The sequence below is a fragment of the Loxodonta africana genome, chromosome X, assembly GCF_030014295.1.
Source record: "Loxodonta africana isolate mLoxAfr1 chromosome X, mLoxAfr1.hap2, whole genome shotgun sequence".
NCBI lineage: Eukaryota > Metazoa > Chordata > Mammalia > Proboscidea > Elephantidae > Loxodonta > Loxodonta africana.
The window spans coordinates 71,718,099-71,738,514 of record NC_087369.1 but is presented as its reverse complement, the minus strand read 5'-3'; the positions used below and the strand labels follow the sequence as shown (position 1 = coordinate 71,738,514).

The following is a 20,416-nucleotide window of genomic DNA, read 5'->3' as shown; positions in this document are numbered from 1 at the left end:
TGGGCCCTTCTAGTCTCAGTCAGACCATTAAGTCTGGCCTTTTTATGAGAATTTGAGGTCTGCATCCCACTGCTCTACTGCTCCATCAGGGATTTTCTGTTGTGTTCTCTGTTAGGGCAGTCATCAGTTGTACCCGGCCACACGGTCTCTGATTTATGTGGCCCTTTCTGTCTCTTGGGCTCATAATTACCTTGTGTCTTTGGTGTTCTTCATTTTCCTTTGCTCTAGGTGGGTTGAGACCAATTGATGCATCTTACATGGCCGCTTGCTAGCACTTAAGACCCCAGACGCCACACACCAAACTGGGATGCAGAATATTTTCTTAATAGATTTTATTATGCCAATTGACCTAGATGTCCCCTGAAACTATGGTCCCCAGACCCCCGCCCCTGCTACTCTGACCTTCAAAGAATTTGGTTTATTCAGGAAATTTCTTTGCTTTTGGTTCAGTCCAGTTGTGCTGGCCTCTCCTGTATAGTGTGTTGTCTTTCCCTTCACCTAAGATAATTCTTGTCTACTATCTAATTACTGAATACTCCTTTCCCTTCCTCTCTCCCCACTCTCGTAACCATCAAAGAATATTTTCTTCTCTGATTAAACTATTTCTTGAGTTCTTATAATGGTGGTCTCATATAATACTTGTCCTTTTGCAACTGACTAATTTCACTCAGCATAATGCCTTCCACATTCCTCCATGTTATGAAATGTTTCACGGATTCATCATTGTTCTTTATCTATGCGAAGCATTCCATTCTGTAGATATACCATAATTTATTAATCTATTCATCCATTGATGGGCACCTTAGTTGCTTCTATCTTTTTCCTATTGTAAACACTGCTACAATGAACATGGGTGTGCATATATCTGTTCCTGTAAAGGCTCTTATTTCTCTAGGATATATTCCAAGGAGTAGGATTGCTAGATCATATGGTAGTTCTATTTCTGACTTTTTAAGGAAGCACCAAATTGATTCCCAAAGTGGTTGTACCATTTTACATTCCCACCAGCACTGTATGAGAGTTCCAATCTCTCCGCAGCCTCTCCAACATTTATTATTTTGTGTTTTTTGGATTAATTCCAGCCTTTTTGGAGTGAGATGGAATCTCACTGTAGTTTTGATTTGCATTTCTTTAATGGCTAAAGATTGTGACCATTTCCTCATGTAGCTGTTAGCTACTTGGATGTCTTCTTCAGTGAAGTGCCTGTTCATATCCTTTGCCTATTTTATAATTGGGCTATTTGTCTTTTTGTTGTTGAGTTTTTGCAGTTATCATGTAGACTTTAGAAATCACACGGTGATCAGAAACGTCATAGCTAAAAGCTTTTTCCCACACTGTAAGTAATCTTGTTACTCATTTGGTGAAGTCTTTGGATGAGCATCGGTATTTGATTTTTAGGAGCTCCCAGTTTGGGGTCCCAATTATCTAGTTTCTTTTCTGGTGTTTCTGCATTTTTAGTAATATTTTGTATACTGTTTACACCATGGATTAGGGCTCATAGCGTTGCATTTTTTTCTTTCACGATCTTTATCATTTTAGAATTTACATTTACATCTTTGTTCCATTTTTGAGTTAGTTTTTGTGCATGGTGTGAGGTATGGGTCTTGTTTCTTTCTTTTTTTTTTTTTTTGCAGATGGATATCCAGTTATGCCAGCACCATTTGTTAAAGAGACTGTTTTCCCCATTTAACTGACTTTGGGCCTTTGTCAAATATCAGCTGCTCATATGTGGATGGATTTATGTCTGGATTCTCAATTCTGTTCCATTGGTCTACGTATCTATTGTTGTACCAGTACCAGGCTGTTGTGACTACTGTGGTGGTATAATACGTTCTAAAATTAGGTAGTGTGAGGCCTCCCACTTTGTTCTTTTCTTCAGTAATGCTTTACTTATCCAGGGTCTCTTCCCTTTCCATATGAAGTTGGTGATTTCTTTCTCCATGTCCAAAAAAAATGTCGTTAGAATTTGGATCAGGATTCCATTGTATCTATAGATTGCTTTGGGTAGAACAGACAGTTTCACAACGTTGAGTCTTCCTATCCGTGAGCAAGAGATGTTTTTCCGCTTATGTAGGTCTCTTTTTGTTTCTTGCAGTAGTGTCTTGTAGTTTTCTTTGTATAGGTCTTTTACGTCTCCGGTTAGATTTATTCCTAAGTATTTTATCTTCTTGGGGGCTACTGTAAATGGTATTGATTTGGCGATTTCCTCTTCGATGTTTTTTTGTTTGTATAGAGGAATCCAACTGATTTTTGTATGTTTATTGTGTATTCTGATACTCTACTAAGCTCTTCTATTAGTTTCAGTAGTTATATTGAGGATTCTTTAGGGTTTTCTGTGTAGGAGATCATGCCATCTGCAAATAGAGATATTTTACTTCTTCCTTACCAATCTGGATGCCCTTTATTTCTTTATCTAGCCTTATTGCTCTGGTTAGGACCTCCAGGACAATGTTGAATAAGGGTAGTGATAAGGGCATCCTTGTCTGGTTCCCGTTCTCAAGGGGAATGCTTTCAGACTCTTTCTGTTTAGGATGATGCTGGCTGTTGGCTTTGTATAAATGCCCTTTATAATGCTGCAGAATTGTCCTTCTATACCTATTTTGCTGAGAGCTTTTATCATGAATGGTGTTGGACTTTGTGAAATGCCTTTTCTGCATCAATTGAGAGTATCATGCAGTTCTTAGTTTTTTGTTTTATTTATATCATGGATTACATTGATTGTTTTTCTAATGTTGAACCATCCCTGCACACCTGGTATGAATCTCACTTGGTCATGGTGAATTTTTTTTTTGATATGCTGTTGAATTCTATTGACTAGAATTCTGTTGAGGATTTTTGCACCTAAGTTCATGAGGGATACAAGTCTGTTATTTTCTGTTTTGTGGTCTTTACCTGGTTTTGGTATCATGGATATGCTGGCTTCATAGAATGAGTTTGGTAGTATTCTATCATTTTCTATGCTCTGAAATACCTTTAGTAGTAGTGATTTTAACTCTTCTCTGAAAGTTTGGTAGAGCTCTCCAGTGAAGCTGTCCGGGCCAGGGCTTTTTTGTTGTTGTTGTTTGGAGTTTTTTAAATTACCTTTTCAATCTCTTCTTTTGTTATGTATTTAGTTATTCTACTTCTGTTTGTGTTAGTTTAGGTTGGTAGTTTGTTTCTTGAAATTCATCCATTTCTTCTGGTTTTTCAGATTTGTTACAGTACAATTTTTCATAGTAATATGATATGATTCTTTTAATCTCAGTTGGTTCTGTTGTGATATCGCCCAACTCAGTTCTTATTTAGGTTATTTGCTTCAGATTTATGAATATTATTATTATTATTGCCATTACTCTGAAATTTACCTTTATTTTCCTAAACTTAAAAGTCTTATAGATCTTGGTATCGCCTTGACTTCCTCTCTATATGAAAGTTGCACAACTACACTGTTTATTCCCCCTCTTTTTTATAAAGTGGTCATCATTTACAGCTTAACATCTTTGGTTCCCTGTTATCAGTTTTGGAGATTTAGTTTTGTGAAGTCTTTATCTGGGTTGGTATCTGGGTGATGCTCCTGTGTGTCTTTATCTCAGGCTGTTGTCTTATGTTGTTGATCCTCTGTCCAAAGGACTCCCTTTAATGTTTCTTGTAAAGTGGATCTGGTTTTTACAAATCCCTTAATTTCTGCTTATCTGGTAATGTCCTAATGTTGCCCTCATTTATGAAAGACAATTTTGCTGGATATATGATTCTTTGTTGGCAATTCTTCTCTTTCAGAATTTTATATCATCCCATTGCCTTCTTGCCTGCATTGTTTCTGAGGAGAAATCACCACTTATCTTATTGGTGCCCCTTTGTAAGTGATATTTCATTTTTTATGAGCGGCTCTCAGAATTATTTCTATGTCTTTGGTTTGGAAAGTTTTAGATTATGATGAATTTCTTTTGGGACCTATCCTGTATGAGGTTAGCTGAGTTTCTTGGATGGAAACTTCCTCATGTTTCATGATATTAGGTAAGTTTTCTGCCAATATATCTTCAAAGATTCTCTCTGTATGTTTTTTTCCTCCTCCTTTTCTGGAATACCTTTTACACATAAATTATTCCTGCTGATGTTGTCCCACCTAACTATTAGGCTTTCTTCTTTTTTTTCCTATTGTTCCTCAAACAAATTAGTATCAAGGGATGTGTCCTCTATTTTGCTGAATATTTTTTCCGTAGATTCAATTCTACTTCTGTGTCCTTCCATTGTGTTACCTATTTCTGATATTTTATTGTTAATAATCTGGATTTCTTGTTGTTGATTTCGTATGATTTCTAATTGTCTATTTAGTCATTTTGTTCTTGTATTCTTTTATTGAAGTCTTCTACTTTTTTGTTTGTTTTGTGTGTCTTCCTTGATCTCTTTGAGAAACTTAAATATAAGTCTTTTGAATTCCTTATAAACCCATTGCCCTTGAGTCAATTCTGACTCATAGCAACCCTACAGAACAGAGCAGAACTGCCCAATAGGGTTTTCAAGGAGCATCTGGTGGATTCAAACTGCTGACCTTTTGATTAGCAGCTGTAACTCTTAACCACTAAGCCACCAGGGTTTCCCTGAATTCCTTATAGGGTAGTTCTAGTATACTTTCTTTCTTGGGAAGGTTTTCTGTCCCTTTATTTTGCTCACTTGTTTGAGCCATCTTATCCTGTTTCTTCATATGATTTGTTATTGTCTGCTGTCTCTGAGACATTAAGGTATTTATATATTTCTTTATTGAGTATATGTTTGCTTATTTTGTCCTGATTTTTTGTTTTATTTTGATGTACAGTTTTGTTTCTTCATTTTCTGTCTTGAATGTCTTTCTTTCTTTGTATTATTTTGATTACTTTTTTTGTGGTACTAGTTTATGTGTTTATTTGTTGATGTGGGTTGACTGGGTGTGATTTCCTCTCATTAGTGGGCATGGTGGGTCATATCCACGTGTGAGTCCTCTGTGGTTAGGCTCATATATCTTCCCTTACAGGACTGAGTAGAGGTGGGAGAGCATATCCTTTACCTAATATTGGGTGACAAGTGTTTTGTGGTCAGGGTCCCTCCACAGCCCTTGTGGGACCGTGAGGCCTTTCCAGTTTGTTACCAGAAGTTAGTATGTCCTCAGGGGGTCAGGGCAGCGCTACCCAATTGATGGGATACACCCTATGTATGTGCACAAATTGGCATCTCAGTACGCGGGGGGGGGAATCAAGGAGTTTCAGAGTATGTGAGGTTGGCCTGCTGAACCTGTCTCAGTGTGGGATGTCTGACATTCCAGTCGGATGGATGTTGGATGAGGGTGCTAGAATCTCCTGCTCATCATCTGGCAGAGGTGCAGATGGTACCTCTCAGGACGTGATGGGCTTGCTGATGAGGGGATGTGCCTGTCCGGCCAGTCACTGGACATGGATGAAGGACATATTCTCACAGATCACCAGGTTACAGGAGCTGTGGGTACGCACTGCTGGTTGCTGGGTGGTCAGGGTGGGGGCACACAGGTCACTGGTTGCGAGATGGGGGCAAGACCTTGCACTGCTGAATGCCAGGTGGGAGGGGAGGCTCATGCCACCAGCCACCAGTCTGGTGGTGCAGAAGTGCATGCTGCCGGTTACTGGACTGGTAGCACAGAAGTATGTGTTGCTGATCACTGGGGGAGTGGGACAGTGGGGGAGGGAAGGCAAAGCAAGCACATGAGCTGGTCACCAGTCTGGTGGCATGAGAGCATGCACCACCAATCATTGGGGGGCGGGCAGGGTGAGTGCACACCTCCAGTCACTTACTACAGCATGGGAGCACACACCTTGTATCACCAAGTGGAGGGAGTACAGCAGGAGGGTGCCACTAGTTGCCAGCTGGGCAGGGTAGGCATGTACTGCTGGGTCACAGGCAGTACGAGGTTTGGGGAGCAGCCTGTGCCAACAGTCGCTGGATGTCCAGAGTGGGAAGGCACACTGGAGGTCACCAGGAGGACGAGAGGGTAAGAGAAGCCATGTCCTCCAGTCACCAGCATGGGTGCTGAGACACTCCCTGCAGAGTCTGGCTGGTGATCAGGACCTGATCCCAATCAAATGTGGGTGGGTGCTGTCCAGAGTCCGACTGAGTGGGGGATCTTCAGTCACCACTCCATGGATCCTCCCCTCCGTGGACACCGCCTGCCCAAATGACCAAGGACTGCTCCTGGTGAGTAGTTCCGTCCTTAATTTCTGGCTCCCTCCCTGCTCTGTGGTTCCCTGGATCCCTGGAGCTCTCACCTGCCTTTCTGGACTGTGCCTCCTTAGATTTGGTTCATGTACTGCTCACCTTGCTTCACTCTGGGTTCCTCTCTATAGTATCTGTCTTCTATTGGGAGTACCGTGAATTTGCCTTCCTGTGCTGCTCACTCAGGAACACTGCTCACTTTGTCTCAAGATGGCCACACTGCACCAGTCTGGCTAGCAGGGCACCTATGATCTGGAACTCTCCTTGTTCACTATTTTCATTCAGTCACTCCTTCCATTCAGTGTTTGATCTAATTCTTCACCTTCCATTTGCTGCTCAGGGTTCCAAGATTTTCATGTGCATCTCTTTCGCATGGCTTCTCAGGTCTTTGATTTAGCAGGACGGCATGGTGAATTCTGACTAAGTCACCATCTTGGGCCATCTCCTCAAGGTTCATTTTGATATCCTTTCTTGTGTGAAGAACTTCTTTTAGTGTTTCTTGTAGGGGCAGTTTTGTGGAGATGTATTCTTATATTTTCTGTTTGTGACTCTAAGTCTTTTATTTCTCTCTTGATTTCTCTTTGATCCATTGGTTGCTTAGTAGTGTTCTTTAGTTCCCACATATTTGTGTTTTCTCCTGTTTTCTTTTTGTTATTAATTTGTAGTTTCAATCTGTTGTGATCGGAAAAGATACTCTGTAGGATTTCAATCTTTTTAAATTTAATTAGCCTTGCTTTGTGTACTAAAATTGGTCTATCTTGTACAATGATTTATGTGCACTGAAGAAGAATTTATATTGTGCCGTTGTCTAATGCAGTGTACTATATAAGTCTGTTAGGTGGTTAATAGTGTCATTTCTTTACTGATCTTTTTAGTTTTTCTATCCACTATCAGAAGTGGTGTATCACAGTCTCCAACTATTATTATAAACCTGTCTATTCCTTCCTTCAATTCTGTCAGTATTTTCTTTATAAATTTTGGGGTTCTGACATTAGGTGCATAAATATTTATAATTGTCGTATCTCCTTGATTAATTGAATCTTATCATTATGTAGTATCCTTTGTCTCTTATAATATATTTTGACTTCAAGTCTACTTTATCTGACGTTAAAATTGCCACACCTGTTCTCTTTGATTACTATATTCATGGAATGCATTTTTCTATCATTTACTGGCACTAATAAAAAAATAACAAATGTTGGAGAGGTCACAGGGAGATTGGAATATTTAGGCACTGCTAGTGGGAATGTAAAATGGTACAACCACTGTGGAAAATGATATGATGCCTCCTTAAAAAGCTAGAAACAGAATGTAAAATGGTACAACCACTGTGGAAAATGATATGATGCCTCCTTAAAAAGCTAGAAACAGAAATACCATATGACCCAGTAATCCCACTCTTAGGAATATATCCTAGAGAAATAAGAGCCGTAACACAAATAGACATATGTACACTCAAGTTCACTGCAGCACTGTTCACAATAGTAAAAAGATGGAAACAACCTAGGTGCCCATTAACAGACAAATGGATAAACAAATTATGGTACGTACACACAATGGAATACTACATAATGATAAAGAACAATGATGAATCTACAAAACATCACACAACATGGATGAATGTAAAGGGCATTACGCTGAGTGAAATAAGTCAATCACAAAAGGACAAATATTGTATAAGAACACTATAATAAAAACCCAGGAAGAGGTTTACACAAACAAAAAAACAATCTTTGATGGTTATGAGGGAGGAGAGTGGTGGGGATGGGAAATCAATAACTAGATAGTAGACAAGTTAACTTTGGTGAAGAGAAAGACAACACAATATAGTGGAAGGAAGCACTACTTGACCAAGCCAAAGTCACGGACACTTCCTAGACACATCCAAACACCAAGTTACTGGGCCCGAGAGCTGGGGACCATGGTCTCCAGGGCCATCTAGGTCAATTGCCATAACACAGTTCATAAAGAAAATGTTCTACCTCCTACTTTGGTGAGTAGTGTCTGGGGTGTTAAAAGCTTACAGGCAGCCATCTAAGATACATCTATTGGTCTCATCATATCTGGAGCAAAGGAAAATGAAGAAAACCAAACATACTGAGGAAATATTAGTCCAAAGGACTAATGGACCACATGAACCACAGCCTCCATCAGCATAAGACCAGAGGAACTTGATGATGCCCGGCCACCAACACCAACAGCTCTGACAGGGATCATAATAGAGGGTCCCAAACAGAGTGGGAGAAAAATGTACAACAAAATTCAAATTCACAAAAAAAGACCAGACTTACTGGTCTGACAGAGCCTGAGTGTCATGGATTGAATTATGTCCCCCCAAAAATGTGTGTATCAACTTGGTTAGGCCATGATTCCCAGTATTGTGTGGTTGTCCTCCATTTTGTGATTATAATTTTATGTTAAAGAGTATTAGGATGAGATGTAACACCCTTGCTCAGGCCACATCCCTGATCCAATCTTCCCTGGGGTGTGGCCTGCATCGCCTTTTATCTTACAAGAGATAAAAGGAAAGAGAAGCAAGCAGAAAGTTGGGGACCTCATACCACCAAGAAAGCAATATCGGGAGCAGAGCATGTCCTTTGGACTTGGGGTCCTTGTGCCTAAGAAGCTCCTCAATCCTCGACCAGGGGAAGATTGATGGCAAGGAATCTTCCTCCAGAGCCGAGAGAGAAAGCCATCCCCTGGAACTGATACCCTGAATTTGGACCTGTAACCTACTAGACTGTGAGAGAATAAATGTCTCTTTGTTAAAGCCACCCACCTGTGGTATTTCTGTTACAGCAGCACTAGATGACCAAGACATGGAGGAACCCCCGAGACTATGGCTCCTGAACACTAAGCTAACTCAGAACTGAAGCCACTCCCAAAGTCCACCTTTCACCCAAAAATTAGACAGGCTTATAAAACAAACGATAACAAACGTGAGGAATGTACTTCTTAGTTCAGTCAAGTATATGAGACCAAATGGGCAACACCTGCCCAAAAGCAAACACGAGAAGGCAAGAAGGGACAGGAAAACTGGACGAATGGACACAGAGAACCCAGCGTGTAAAGGGAAAGGGGGAGAGTACTGACACATTGTGAGGATTGCAACCTATGTTACAAAACAACTTGTGCATAAATTTTTGAATGAAAAACTAATTTGTGCTGTAAACTTTCACCTAAAACACAATAACATTAAAAAATATAAAAATAAAATAAAATTGCCACACCTATTCTCTTTGATTATGATTTTCATGAAATGTTTTTTTCTATTCTTTTACTTTTAACATTCCATGAAAATCATAATCAAAGAGAATAGGTGTGGCAATTTTATTTTATTTTTATATTTTTTAATGTTATTGTGTTTTAGGTGAAAGTTTACAGCACAAATTAGTTTTTCATTCAGTGCCTAAAGTGAGACTCTTACAGGCAGCATATAGATGGGTAATGTTTTCTATCTTTTTGATCATTCACTGCCTCTTGATTAGAGCATTTAATTCATTCAAATTCATTATAATTACCAATAAATGAGAAATTACTTCTGCGATTTTGTTTTTGTGTGGTTTTTGGCTTCTGAATTGCTTCTCGTGCTTTTTAGTTTATAGATTTTCTCCCTTTTTTTTGTGTGCTGAACCATTCTGTTTCTCTTCTTTATTTTTGTGTATAATTTTTCATTTACTTTCTTTGTGGTTACTGTGAGGATTATGTTTAACATCTTACATTTATAACAACCTGGTTTATACCAACATAACTTCATTAACATACAAAACTATACTTATACCAATCCCTGCATTTATGTTGTTGTTATCATCAACTACATCTTTACATTTTGGCTACCATGTAATATAAATTTATTTTATTGTATTATATAGTTTTTATTTTCTTTTTTCCCTATATATTTGTCATTGTAAAGAATAAAGGACATATAAGCTGTACTTGTCAGCAAAAGAGACCTTAAAGCTGATCTTTATACTTTCAAGACATTTCCTTTAGTGGGATTCTTTTACCCTTGTATGTACCATTTCTGTTGAAGTGGACAGTACTCCAATACTACAGTACTTATCCTTCTGGAGGACTCCCTTTAGTATTTCTTTATAATTTATTTTATTTTTGTTGTTGTTGAGCATATACACAACAAAACATATACCAATTCAACAGTTTCTACATATACAATTTAGTGGCATTGATTACATACTTTGAGTTATACAACCATTCTCATTCTTCTTTTCTAAGTTGCTACTCCCCCATTAACATAAACTCACTGCCCCCTAAGGTTTCTATCTTTCGAGCTACTGTTTTCAATTTGATACCAGATAGATCAATCTTAAAAGGCCATAATGCTCAAGGCAGACAATCGTCATTAGTTAAAAGCTATACTACTGTTTGGTTTTAAGATTTCAGAGGATATTTTTTGTTTAAGGTTTAAAGATTATCTCAGGGCAACAATTTTGGAAGTTCATTCAGCCTCCATGGCTCCAGAAAACCTAGAGTCCATGAGAATTTGAAATTCTGTTCTGCATTTTCCACCTTTTGATCAAGATTCTTCTACAGAATCTTTGATCAAAATATTCAGTAATGGTAGTTGGACACCATCCAGTCCTTTCGGTCTCATGGCAAAGGAGGCAGTTGTTCATGGAGGCAATCAGCCACACAGTCCATTTCCTCCCCGTACTCCTGACTTGCTTTCTTCCTCTGTTGCTCCAGGTGAATAGAGATCAATTGTTGTGCTTTGGATGGCTGCTTGCAAGATTTTAAGATCCCATTTACCACACAGTGATCTAGGAGGTAGAACAGAAGCACTAAACATGTTATTAGGCCAATTAACTGATGTCCCATGAAACCATGACCCTAATTCTGTCCCCTTCTTTTAGCTCCAAACTCAGGAACCAAATCATGAGATGTTTGGTTGTACATAAGCAGCCTAGCAGCTACTCTTCTTCTTTTTTTGGTCGTCATTGTAAATATATCTGACAACTTTTGCCAATTCAACTTTTTAAAGTTGTACAACTTATTGACAGCAATTACCATAATCAGCTCTGCAATCCTATCTTTAATCAATGTGATTTTTCCATCACTGTAAAATGAAACTCAGTACTCCATAAGCATTAATCCCCCCCTTCTCCCTTCCTTCCATCCCTGGTAACCACTAATAAACTCCAGTCTCTATACATTTGCTTTTTCTTGACTTTTTATATTAGTGAGCTCATACAAAATATTTGTCCTTTCATGATTAACTCATTTCACTCAACATAATGTCTTCAAGTTCCATCCATATTGTAGCATGTACCTTTAATATTTCTTGTAGGACTGGCCTAGTGGTAATAAATTCCTTTAGTTTTTGCCTATCTTGGGATGTCTTAATTTCACTGTCATTTTTTGAATGATAGTTTTGCTGGGTATAATATTCTTGGCTGACAGTTCTTTTCTTTCAGCACTTCAATTATGTCATCCCACTGCCTCCTTGCCTGCATGGTTTCTGATCGGAAATAGGCACTCAATCTTATTGAGGGCAACTTGTATGTGATTCTTTGCTTCTCTCGTGCTACTCACAAAATTTTCTCTTTGTCCTTGGTTTTCAAGTTTGATTATAATATGCCTCAGTGTGGTTCTTTTTGGATTTCTCCTATTTGGAGTTCTCTGAGCTTCTTGGATGTGAAAGTTTCCATCTTCGTCATATTTCAGTAGTTTTCTGCCATTATTTCTTCAAAAATTCTTTCTCTCCCTTTCTCTCTTCTTCTGGAACTCCCACAATGTGTGTATTATTCCCCTTGATGGTATCCCATATACCCCTTAGGCTTTGTTCATTTTTCTTCACTCTTTTTTCTGCTTGCTGCTCAGAATGAACAATCTCACTGGCCTAGTCTTCAAGTTCACTGATCTTCTCTTCTGTCAGTTTGGTTCTGCTGCTGAGTCTATTCAAAAAATTGTTCATTTCTGTTACTGTGCTTTTAAGTTCCAGCATTTCCATTTTTTTAATTTCTTTATTGAAATTCTTGTTCTGTTCTTGTACTGTTTCCCTGATTTCCTTTAGATCTTTGAGTGTAATTACTACTACTGCTTTAAAGTCTTTGTTGTGTAATTCCCTTCTCTGTCCTTTCTTGGGGACACATATTTTTACACAAATAACGCATATGCTCTACATTTGTTGGCCAACCACAGCCTCTCCCCCCATGAGGTATTTTTGAAAGCACAATATGATAATTTTTTTTGCAACATGTAAAAAAAAGTTGGTATAAGCTCAACTTGTCCAAGGCAAGGTCATGGAAGCTCCACAGACACATCTAAACTCCCTGAGGGACCAAATTACTGGGCTGAGGGCTGTGGGGACCATGGTCTTGGGGAACATCTAGCTTAACTGGCATGACTTAGTTTATAAAGAAAATGATCTACATTCTACTTTGGTGAGTAGCATCTGGGGTCTTAAAAGTTTGTGAGCAGCCACCTAAGATACTCTACTGGTCTCACTCCATTGGGAACAAGGGAGAATGAAGAAAATCAAAGACACAAGGGAAGGACTGATCCAAGGGACTAACGGACCACAACTATAACAGCCTCCACCAGACTAAGTCCAGCACAAATGAATGGTGTCTGGCTGCCAACACCGACTGCTCTGACAGGTATCACGATGGAAGGTTCCAGGTGGAGCTAGAAAAAGAAGTAGAACAAAATTCTTACTCACACAAAAAGACCAGACTTACTGACCTGATGGAGACTGGAGAAACCCCAAGAGTATGACCCCTGGACACCCTTTTAACTCAGTAACGAAGTCACTTCTGAGGTTCACCCTTTAGGCAAAGATTAGACAGGCCCATAAAACAAAACAAGACTAATGGGACACACCAGCCCAGTGGAAAGGACTACAAGGCAGGAGGGGACAGAAAAGCTGTTAAGAGGGAACCCAAGGTTGAGAAGAGAGAGTGGTGACATGTCGTGGGGTTGGTAACCAATGTCACAAAACAATATGTGTACTAATTGTTTAATGAGAAGCTGGTTTGTTCTGTAAACCTTCATCTAAAAAAGTACAATAATAATAATAATAAAGTTGGCACAGTATGCATACAAAAATACCTCACAGGGGGCATAGCTGGCAAAAACAATCATAGAATGTGTGCATTATTTGCATAAAAATACAATAGTTTCTGTCCCCTTATTTTGGCCTTTTGCATGAGCCATCCTTTTGTTTATTCATATGCTTTGTGACTGTCTGTTGTCTTTGAGACATCCAGCTTTTTTACTGTGATAGATCAGTCAATTAGATTCTTCCCCTTCTCTATAGTTTGATTTTCTTTATTATTGTTATTATTGTTGTTCCAAATTATTGAAGGTTTCTCTGCTTCCACTCCAGCCTTCGCATCTAAGTGCACTTGCTGTTGTCCCTTCCCTATTGGTCTCCCTGCCCAGGGGCACAGGCCATCACTGCTTTACCTCTAGTTTCCCTGAGTGGGGGTACTGACCAAGCCCCTTCAGTACAAAACTATGGTTTATAGTACTTGGTGTGGTCACCTCCCCATCAAATATTAGGGACACTAATCATATTACTCCAGCAGCAGGCTCTTCCCCTGAGAGATACCAGGTATGCCCCTCCAATACCTGTCCCCCTATTTGGAATTACCAGCTGTCTCTGACTGTTCATCACAGATCTCCCTCCCTGTAAGGGCCAGCCATACAACTCTGGCACCAGGCCCCCCACACAGGAACTTCAGCTGTCACAGGTGTGCCACAAGACTCCTCTCCCAGAAGCACTGGTTGTACCACACCAGGCTCAGAGCTCCACCCTGGAAATGGCAGCTGTTGCCGATTCACCATGTGTCCTCATTGTTCATGAACTCCATCCATGCTATGCTCACCTCATTGCTTCTTCCCAGGAATCACAGGAATTCCAGCTCAAGCTATACTCGCCGAGACGCTCTGTCCCAAGTCTAACTGCTAAAGTGTCTCAGCCCACACTGCGTTAACCTCACCTCTCTGTGCTATGGCCGACTATTCATGTACTGTAGCCTGCATTCCGCCCTTGGTCAGATATCAGGCAGCGCCAGGTACCTCCCAGGATTCTCTCTAACGTGCTGGAAGGGGTAGGGGTGGAGGGACTCCAGATGCTATGCCCAGGAGAACCTATTTTGGCTTTGGAGCCTTGGTTAGTGGGTCCCTTACTGTGTACAGGCAGTCCCCAGATTACAAACATGTGACTCGCCTACAACCTGTAGTTACAAACAAACTCCCATAAAGTCTATTAGATTAAAAACTCAAGGTACATGGTTCATGATAACAAACAGGTGCTACTTTCCTATGTGCATCAAAACATTATTATTGCTGTATTATTATGTTAAAGATGTTTTAGTGTATCTGGAAGTATTTCATTAATGTATTTTATGCACAGAAAAGTACACTATATACTATATACTAAGACAGACATTTGACTGACATTAGATATAAACTGTATCTAATGGTCCGACTTACATACAAATTTGACTTAAAAACAGACTTAGGAATGGAACTTGTTCGTAATCTGGGGACTGCCTATACCTAAGATCAGTTTGCCAGCTGTTAGTACAGGACAGCTCACAGAAATCCCTCTGTGGCATTGAAAGGGTTTAGAGCCAAGGGCCACCAGGCCACTTCCTGTGCCCCAGAGATTCACGCACCTACCAATGGTGTGTCAGCCACAGGGCTGTTACCTGGCAGAACTGGGGTTCTCTGTCATGCTGGGTAGGAAAGGGGCTGGGTCATCTCAAAACGATCACTTAGCAGATCTGCTCTTAGCTTCTGAGTTACAGGGTAGTGGGATTCTTACTGTCCATTTCCCAAGATTCTTTTGCCAGCTAGTGGTTGGGACAGGTTGTAGAAATCCTGATGCATTAAAAGGCGGAGGGCCTGGAGGCCCCTTGTCTACTCTGCCCAAGAGATCTGCCCTTGGTTTTGGTGCCCAAGGCTACCAGGTCCCTTCCTGTGACCCTGAGATTCATGTATCCACAATTGGTGCTGCTTAGCCGCCAGACAGCTGCTGGGCAGTCCCGGACTGCCCTTCTCTGTGCTAGGAAGAGAAGGTCAAAGGCACTGGAGCTCTGTTCTCCTACCAAAGGTATGGGTTGCCCGAATAGGAGAGGAATTGGGGCTCCCCACACCGTTCATCCTGGAGATCTGCTCCTGGTTTTGGAGCCCAAGGATAAGTGGCCCTTCCCCTTGCACCTGAGATATGTGTGTTCGGTAGTGGTCTGCTGTGCTTGCTGTACCCACTTACCAGTGTTTCTAGGTCCAGTCTTTTGTCCCACTCTGCATTCAGTATGTCCTGGGCCTGGGGGCTCATGAAGTCTCATCCATTCATACTGTTCTCCCCATGTTGCATTTCCTATGACAGGGGAACTCAAGCTTGTGCTGTTGCACTTTCTGCATGCCTTTCCCAAGGGCTCAGGCTTTCTGGCCCCTAGTCTGGTGTTGTTGCACTCTCCATGTTCCCTTTTCCACGGCTACCATTCTGACTTTCAGGCCCCCAGCATGGATGCTCATAAAGTCCGGTTCACACTATTCTCCCCAGGTTGAAACTTCCCAGGGCTCCAAGGACTCGATCCTGTGCTGCGCCCACCTCGTAGTTCTTTCCCAGGCCTGCCTAGTCCCATTACATGCCATGCCTACTTTGCTGCTCCATCTCAGGACTGATTACTCAGTACCTCTGTATCATTTTGTGTACTCTGTCCTGATCCTGCCCTGGGCTCCTGCTTGAGGGTACCTGCTCCAGCCACCCCAAAATGGTCATGCTGAGCCAGGCTGATGCGTAGTGTGAGGATGCTCTGTGAACCTCTACTTTCCTACCATCTGTATGCTACAATTTTTTTGATTCTGTGTTCACTTTTGTTCTCCAACTTTCAACTCATGTCCAGAGTTCTGAGAGTATTGATTTCATGAATTTTTACTTGTTTTCTTCTAGCATTGTTGTGGCGTGGATGAGGGTGCAACTGGTTACACTGCCATCTTTCCCAGTCTCAACAGTATATTTTTTTAAATACATTTTGATCGAGTACATCTCAAGAAAGCAAGGATAGTTCAACATCAAAAAATGTCAATGTAATATATCACATAAATTAATAAAAATGAAATATTTTAATTGATACAGAAAAAGCATCTACTACAGTTCAGTCTATGTATAATAATAATACTTAGCAAACTAGAAACAAGTAAATTCCTTACCTTTGTAAATACTATATACCAAAAATCTGCCAAGAATGCCATGTATAACAGAGAAACTAAATTAATTAATTTAAAATCATGAACAAAACAAATTGGACCCTATCACTGCTACTGTGTTTAGAAATCTTGGCCAATACTATGATGATAATGGGGGAAAGTGTTAAAGAATGAAAAGGAAGTTCTAAATCTGTCATTTAAAGGGAATATAATCATCTGCCTACGGGGGAAAAAAAGGATCAACCAACTATTAGAACTAATATGAGAGGAGTTTAGCAAGGCTGCCAGATAAAAGATCAGCCTATAAAAATCAATGATATTTTTCTACATCAGCTATGACAACTTAGAAAATACAATCTAAAAAAAAAATCACAATGGCAACAAAAAATATATAGACTCTAGGAATTAGCTTAATCAAGTGCAGGCAAGACCTTTACAAAGAAAACTTTAAACTCTAATAAGGGACATAAAAGATAATCTAAAGGAATGGAGACACATTCATCCCTTTGGACGGGTGACTTAATATTATAAAGATGGCAACTATTCCCCAAATTAATCTATAAATTCAATGCAATTTCAATCAAATTTCAAGGGGGATTTATCAACAAACTTATTCTAAATTTAAGTAGAAGAATAAAAACCCATAACAGCTAAATCAATCTTAAAAAAGGAATAAAGAGGGAAGATTTACACTACTACATATTAGACATACTCAAAGTTGTGAAAATAAAGTATATAGTACTAGTCTAAGAATAGACAAATAGACCAATGGAAAAGTAACACAGCTCAAAGACAAGCTCATGTATAAATGGTAGCCTAATACAGAATGGGTGACATAAACAGTTAAGTGCTTGACTTCTAGCTGACAAGTTGGCAGTTTGGACCCACCCAGAGGTGCTTAGGAAGACAGGCCTGGTGATCTGCTTTCAAAAACCCTATGAAGCAGTTCTACTGTGCAACCATGGGGACACCATGAGTTGGACTTGATTTGACTGCAACTAACAACAAGGAAACCCTGGTGGCATAGTGGTTAAGAGGTATTGCTGCTAATCAAAAGGCTAGCAGTTCAAATCTACCAGGCACACTTTGGAAACCCTATGGGGCACTTCTATTCTGTCCTATAGGGTGCTAAGAATCGGCTTGACAGCAATGGGTTTGGTTTTCGGTTTGTAACAACAACAATAAAGAATAAAAATGTCACTACAAAGTGTGGAGAAAAGATAGATTCTTTACTGAATGTGTTGGAGAAATTGTATCAGTAAATGCAGAAAAATAAAACCGGATCCTACCTAACACCATATTCAAAAGTGGACTCTAGATAGATCTGCATACGAAAGTTAAAGCTATAAATTTACTGGAAAAAATGCAGAATACCTTGGTTCTAGGGACAAGGAATGAGGCACTGGTGGTTCAGTGGTAAAATTCTCACCTTCCATGCGGGAGACCCAGGTTCGAGTTCTGCCAATGCACCTGATGGCAGCCACCACCAGTCTGTCAGTGATGGATTGTGTGTTGCCATGATATAGAACAGATTTCAGTGGAGTTTCCAGACTGACACGGACTAGGAAGAAAGGCCTGGCAATCTACTTCTGAAAATCATCCAATAAAAACACTATGGATCAAAAGGTCTGATCGGCAATCATGAGGATGGTGCAGGACCAGTCACCATTTTGTTTCACTGTGCATGGTGTCACCATGAGTTGTGGGCTGACCCAACAGCAGCTAACAACAACATCAGGGACAGGAAAAGATTTTTTAAAAATTAATCAATAACAGAATGGAAAAAAATACTCGCAACATCTAAAACCAACAAGGAATAAATATTTCGTATACAGAAGGGATTCCTAAACCTCAATAAGAAAAAAACAGAGACCCTAACAGAAAAATAGGCAAAGAATAAGAACAGGCAAGTTACAGAAGAAGAAATTCCACAAGCATACAACCACAGACAAATGCTCAAAACTTTGGTAACCAGAGAAATGAAAATTAAAACAACAATGAGATATTACTGTAAGTCTATAAGACTGCCAAAAATTAGAAAACCAGGAAATTCCAAGGGTTAATAGGGTTATGGGAATATAGGAACCCTCATCTATTATACCTTGGGGGAATATAGACAGGTAGGGCCATTCAGGAGGGCAATCTGATACTACTTAATCAAATAAAAAATGTAAATCCTATAACACAGCAATTCCATTCCTGAAAATGAGTCCAAAGAAGTTTTCACGTAGCTCCATAGAGGACTCATACATGAATGGGCATGTCCATCACCTGGGGACTAGACAGTTCAGATGTGGTGGAGTAATATGCAGAACAGGGGGGAATAATGGAAAACACAGAGAGAATAGTCAAAGATTTGCTGACAGAAAACTTCCTTAATATCATGAAAGACAAGAAGATATCTATCCAAGAAGCTCAACAAATCCCATAAAGGATAGAACCCAAAAGAAAGTCACCAGGACATATCATAATCAAACTTCCCAAAACCAAAGACAAAGAAAGAATCTTGAGAGCAGCTAGGGATAAACACAAAGTCACCTACGTAGGAAAACCAATAAGACTAAGTTCTAGTTACTCAGCAGAAACCATTCAGGCAAGAAGGCACTGAGATGACATACATAAAGCCTTGAAGGAAAAAAAAAATGCCAGCCAAGAATTATATATCCAGCAAATTGTCTCTCAAATAAGATGGTGAAATTAGGTCATTTTCAGATAAACAGAAATTAAGGGAATATGTAAAAACCACACCAAAACTACAAGAAATATTAAAAGAAGTCCTGCAGTTAGAGAACCAATATAATCAGACAACAATCCAAGAGTAGGACACCAGACAGATCAATGAGATACCAACTCAGATAGGGAATTCATAGAAGTGAAACAATGCTAAAAGACTGAAAATAGGGAAACAGACATCAATACGCAAACAGCAGCAACATCGAAAAAAAAAAAAGAGGGAATAAATGGTGTAGTCATAGAACTTTTATATGGATAGGAAATCAAGGTGATATCAAGAAATAAAAGACTGATTTAAACTTAGAAAATTACAGGTAAATTTCAAGGTAACAGCAAAGGAAGCTAACAAACCTACCTATCAAAACAAAAAAGAAGAAAAACATAAAGACTCAGCAAACACAAAATCAATGATAATGAGAGATGAAAAGAAATTACATACACAAAAGGAATTCAGCACAGAAAATTAAGCAAAACAAAGAAACCACCTACACCACAAAAAAAAATGACAGTAGTAAACTCATACCTAGCAATAATTACACTGAATGTAAATAGCATAAATGCACCAGTAAAGAGACAGAGAGTGGCAGGATGGATAAAAAGAAAAAAACTAAAACTCAAAGAATGGAAACAAATATATCAAGCAAACAATAACCAAAAAAGAGCAGGAGTGGCAATATCAATCTCCAATAATATAGACCTCAAAGCAAAATTCACCATAAAAGATAATGAAGGACACTATATAATGATTAAAGGCTTAACATACCAGGAGGACATAACCATAATAAATATATATGCACCCAATGACAGGACTCCAAAATACATAAAACGAACTCTAACAACATTGAAAAGAAATAGCATTTCTCTAAGCATGCTGTGTTCTATGAACCCTAGTTCTACAGGATGTTAACAGTTATATGTACACACACACACACACACAAAGAGTTCTGTGGTCAGGCTAGAGAAACACTGGGTTAAAAAGATAAGGTTTCGAGAGGCATGACCAAGATGGTAGGGTAGGCAGATGGTTTCTGTGGTCCCTTTTACAATAAAGACCCCCAAAAGCAAGTGAATCAATTATATATGACAATCTAGGAGTTTTGAACATCAAAGACAAAGTTGAGGAGTCAGACTGAGTGGCAGGAGGAGGGAGACATAGTTCAGAAGCATTGAGGATTTGCCAGATCTGACCTGGCTGGCACCCTGCAGGTTGGATTGGCTGGAGTGTGCAGGCTAAGGCAAGCAGTAGCACTTGGGACACGTTTTTCACATCGGGAGCTACGGGAAAGTTGCGCTGGACTTCGAAAGTTAA

The 20,416-nt window shown here is 39.7% G+C and overlaps 1 long non-coding RNA gene across 1 annotated transcript in view; it reads right to left on the bottom strand.

Annotated features, from left to right (window-relative positions):
- Positions 1-10,070: 10,070 nt before the first annotated feature.
- Positions 10,071-20,416, bottom strand: part of LOC135228920 (uncharacterized) — a 58,819-nt gene continuing 48,473 nt past the window's right edge. Inside the window, exon 3 of the long non-coding RNA XR_010319791.1 lies at positions 10,071-10,973. This is a non-coding gene — a long non-coding RNA (uncharacterized LOC135228920). The remainder of the gene's footprint in view (positions 10,974-20,416) is intronic.